Source organism: Miscanthus floridulus, unplaced genomic scaffold (assembly GCF_019320115.1).
Source record: "Miscanthus floridulus cultivar M001 unplaced genomic scaffold, ASM1932011v1 fs_118_1_2, whole genome shotgun sequence".
In the NCBI taxonomy this organism is placed as follows: Eukaryota; Viridiplantae; Streptophyta; class Magnoliopsida; order Poales; family Poaceae; genus Miscanthus; species Miscanthus floridulus.
In genome coordinates, this window is record NW_027096216.1 from 26,621 (window position 1) to 32,109 (window position 5,489).

Here is a 5,489-nt window from a genome sequence, read left to right on the forward strand (position 1 = left end):
GATGCGACTACCGGAGGAAGGTGATGCTGCGAGCGGTTTTTTTATTTATATCGTCATACCACAGTTGCTTTTTGGTTTTGTCTTCCTTCACGAGTAAGGGTAGATTTCATTGGATAGAGAATTTCCTTTGTACCTTAAAAAATAAACTCCTCTGTCCATCCCTACTATATATATATATATATATATAAACAATGCAATCGCTGAAATTTAGCTTATGCTGATCTTATGCTGATTTATTATGAAAGGGAAACATTGTTTGTTCGCTGAAAAGTACTGTTGTGCTGAAGTAGTACTGTAGAACAGGGCGACTACCGAGCGCGCAGGATCTGGTGCTGCCGCATGCACACCCGCGACGGTCGTTCGATTCGCGCAGAGGAAGAAGGAGGCCGTCCTATTCATGCCCGTGCCCGCCTTCGCCCGTGTCCGCGATCTTCTTCCTCGCCCGCGCCTATAGTCTTCTTCCCTAGCTCTGACTCGGCGGCTTGGGTTCCAGGGACCGTGCCACCCCTTCTTCCCCAACCCCGATGAGCTTAGAAGAGAGGGGTTTGGGGGAGGAAGGTCGGTCAGGCGGTGGTGACGACGGCAAGGTGATTTAGGGGCCATGGCGCCGGTGGAGGGACCAGACCAGGTCAGGACAGGGGTGCTATGCCCGGAGGTTGCAACTGCATACGGGAGGGGGAAGAGGGGGTCGCCACGGGCGGTAGGGTCTCGCTGGAGCTTCGCGGCCGCGGCAAGATCCTACCGTCCACGGTGGGGCGGTGGGCGGCGGGGCGGTGGGAGGTGGTGGAGGCAGGGCCGATGGCAAGGGTGGCGTCGCCGGATCCGAAGTCGAGCGGGGTGAGGAGGCAGCGGAGGAGGCAACGCTGGAGGCAGGGAAGACGTGGGGAGGACTGAGGAGGAAGAAGTCAGACTGTACGGACTAAGTTTTTTTCCACGTGGGCGTGCGCCTCCTAGGAGCATCCTAAAAAATGGGTTACTGGGTACCACAAAATCATGTTTTTTCAACCCCTGTACCACTACGACTACCGCTTGTTTTTCTGAATTTGGACGTTAATTGTGACCATAAAAAACTAATATGTCCCTATATATTGTTGGTTGCTAAGGGCATGTTCAACCTACAGACAGAGGGATGTCTTTAAGTTTTTGGAATCTGGACACAGATAATTAAATTGACAGTTTGTAATGGAATGCCTTGTTGCCCGTCTGCAAGTTGATTAATGCTTTACATGTAATTAAGATCAGTCACTAATATCACTTTTGTAGACCCTTGTGTTGCTATTTGATAAAAAATAGATCAAGCTAAAATGAACATGATTACAATATTTTTTAGAACCATATCAGGATAGCTCGAATTAATCCCCTGTGTTGAGCAACAACTTTAGATTTTTAGAGGGAAAGAACAAAAATCAAATTTCAACACACACAAGAATTGCTCAGTGCTCCTTTTCATACAACTTTTATTCAGACAAAATCAGCACATACATACACATTGATGTACCCTTGTCTTCAACATAGTGTGTTGACACTTAAAAGTATCCCAACGTGGAATATGGGCATCTTCAACAAGTTCCGGACATCATGGGCATGTTGGAAAATAAGTGGCACGACAGATGGTGAAAGAACAAAGCAAGAAGAAGGAAATGGCGCATATCCCTGCACCAGTCGGCTTAGCGACTCCTATGCACTAGTCGGCTTAGCCGACTACCCCTCCTGTGTCGGTCGAGCCACTATGCTGAGCCCATGGAAATCAGCTTAGCCGGCTCCCTCGGTGTTCTGAGTTGGTTTGGTTGCCAAATCGGTTTTGGGCCTGTTTTGGACGTGGGAAACTTGGAGAACACATTTTGTACTTGTTTCCTACTCGGATAAGACCACCCCCTCAGTATATATGAGAGGATCACGGCCAATTGAGGATCCCAACTTCCAATCATAAAAAATACATCTACTACACCCTTTTACCCCTTTCTCTCTCTACCTTATTGTTCGTGACGTCTCCCTGCGAGATTTAGCGGCGTTCTAGGTGGCCTTGCCGACCCTAAGACAACCTCCACGTGCTCCTCCCTGATGGACCTTCCTAAGAGGTGTTCGGGAGTCTATCAGGAGAAGAACGGGCTCAACATCGGCCTAACCAGTCGCTAGATTGGTTTCGTTGGTTCGCTGTGTTCTTGCTACGATCAAGATCATTTGTCTACCGTGGACATGCTAGCCCTTGCCGGTGTATGATCCGGTTCCTATGCGGCATCAACACACTTTTTTGTGACTCCGTTTGGGAAGAAGAAAAAGAGCAAGATCCATCTACTAGCGACATGTCAGGCAAAGGTGATGATGATAAGACCAATCCTTTCAACCAAACCAACATCAATTACCCGATGTCTGTTGAAGAGCTTCCCAATGAGCTACGCCAGAAGCTTCAGGCCAAGCTCGAAGCCGATGTAAGGGCTTTCTTAGAGAGCTTGTGGGGGGGGTACGACCCCGGATACCCATGGCAGACTACATGAGCTGCGTCCCCAGGGGTGATCCAGCCACAAAAGGAAGCTTTACGGAGCACGGCACTGCTCGGTGCGCCCCACAAGACACCAGGAAGATATCCTGAAGATACTACGAGATCTGTTAGGATACGTTCGATCCCATGATTCATGTAATCTGTTATTACTTTCTGGTTATCTCCTAAATCTAACCGACTTGTAACCCTGCCCCCAAACTATATAAGGTGGGCAGGGACCCCCTCAAAACATATGCAATATCATACAATCGCCAATACAAACCAACAGACCACAGTAGTAGGGTATTACGTTGTGCTGATGGTCCGAACCTATCTAACTTTTGTGTCTCTGTTGCCTTCTTGTTCTTGATTACGCGCACCTCTACCGATCAATCTACCTTCGTGGGATACCCCTCGGAGGACTGCTGAGCATCTTTTGTCGATAGTTGACGCGCCAGGTAGGGGTGTGTGTGTTGTTTCTATGACGAACAAGATGGTATGTTTTGCAGGCTCTTCGTCCTCCCCAAAGCCTGGCCAGATCTTTACGGTCGGATCGATCTCCTGGGTCATCAACGCTGACGGAGACGGCGATATCATCGAGCCAGTGCAGATCGATTCTGTGCTGACCACACACACACCTGCAACAGCAGATTCAATCTTGGAACCGCTTCCGAGGTCGTCTTCACCAATAATTCATTGCTCGCTCCCCCACTATCCAAGGAAGCGAATTGAAAACGATGATCTGATCGCATCCATCGATCAGGTTGGCTAGAAACTCACCGACTGCCTCTCCATCGTGGAATCGGCTTTGACCACTCTGGTTCAATGCCAACCACCATTCGATTTTGATCCATTAGAGGCCGATTAGGAAACTCCATGGGTTACAGCCCTACCCTTTAGGCTCACCAGCATCGCCGCCTCCTACGAAGATGCCCTAAGGGGCAAATTCGCCGACCAGGTGGGAGACATCTATCCTCTCGCCGATCAGATCGCCGACCAGCTCTTACCGACGGTCAACATGCTGCAAATCGGCCGATGTCCCGAAGCATCCCTCCAAACCATCCTGGAGGAAAACCCAGACTCTGAGTCCTAGGGCTCTACAAAGACTGTCGCCGAAACCACAGCCGTCCAACCTCCTTTCCCGCCTTTCTAAGGAGGTGGGATCTTCAATGTCAGCGTCGACAGCCCTCCATGAGATGGAAAAACCGACGAGGACCGCGCCGCTTATGTCAATAGGAACGCCAACTGTGCGCAGCGCTAAGCAAATGAGGCCGCCATTGTGCTAGCCGACGCTGCTCGCAACGAAGAACAGCTCGACCCGTAAGGGAGGCCATGCCCACTCCACCGCAACCTCAATGATGAATTTGTCCGTGTCGACAGCCACGATGTCTACAAGACTCCAAGCACCAACTTGGTCGTGGCTGCTAATGAGTTCGCTTGGCTTGAGCAAACGCCAGAAGTCGCCAAGGTCGCCGCCATGCTTAAAACGACGCACTGTCAGGTTAACGAGATCCGCCAGGATCAGAGACCTTCCTACTCGACAAGCTTGATTCATCGATCCGCTGCACCAAGATCCAATCATCGCCCTAGCCGAAGCCATTTCACCGACCAACAGCGTGACGATGGACAACCCCTCCAGGGGGGAGCTAGGGGGAACCGCATCAACTACCCTCACCAACACGACCAGGAAGTCGACCAAGATGTTCGAGCGCACATCAATAATCTCTAGGACGCACAACATCATATCGATGGGTGCCGTTTCTCTTGCCATGAAGAAGAAGTATGTCGGCATCAAGAACACGAGCAGGAATTTGATAATCCAGACGTTGCTCTCTAGCCACTTAACGTCGGTAATACCGCCGATCACGATGGTGACGATCCCAAAGGGCCCCGAGCATTCACTAGAGCACTCCGAACACTCTAGTGGCCTCATGGTTTCAAAATCACTAGGGTCGAGCCCAATGAGGGGCGGATGAACCCCAAACAGTGGCTACAAGCTTATGCCACCGCTGTGCGCGCCGCCGGGGGAGATACCTGTGTCATGGCAAACTACCTTCCCATCATGTTCATGCCAACCACGATGAACTGGCTCACGAGCCTCGCCTCATATTCCATCGGATCATGGGACTAGCTAAAGAAAGTCTTCACTGACAACTACATGGCTATGTGTACTCGGTCGGGCACCAAGCATGATCTGAATCATATCTACTAGAAACCGTCTGAGCTCCTCCGTAGCTACATTAGGTGATTTTCTGAGATGAGGAACTCTATTCCCAACATCACAGAAGCAAAAGTCATCGCCGCCTTCGTCCGAGGACTCCATCACCGTGACCTTCGCTCCAAATTCAATTGCAAGCCACCAAAGGGGATCGGCGAGATGATCATGACCGCCGATCAGTACGCCGATGCCGAAGAGGCCAAAGTTTGCTTCAACGAGGATGCAGGCAATCACCGCCCAACTCGCCACAGCGACGAGTGCCCCGACAAATGACATCATAGTGACCGCCGCTACAACAACCACGGCCACCATCAGGACAGTGGTCGTGATCGTCCAGAAGGGTCCAAAGCTAGTCAATATCGCCGCCGCTGACCAGACCACATCATCACCGCCGTTGACGAACCTCACGCCAAGCGCAACTATGATGAGCAGTACAAGAAGATCCTCAAAGGCATGTGCCCTCTCCATAAGAATAGCAAGCACAAGATGAAGGACTGCCTTGGTTTGGCTAAGGAGTTTCAGGCCAAAAAGATGGACGACGACAATGACGATGAAGCCAGAGGTCGCCGACCACCTAGGGACAACAACAACGCCTTCTAGGATCATGACAAGATGGTCGCCACTATCTTCGAAGGCCTCACCACCACCGAGAGCAGAAGAGATCGAAAGCTCATCGCCCGTCGGGTGCTCGCCGTTAACATAGAAGATGCCATCGCCAACCCCAACTATCACCCCTAGTCTAAGGTCCCCATCACCTTTAGCAGGGCTGACCAGTGGGCAGACATCCCTTAC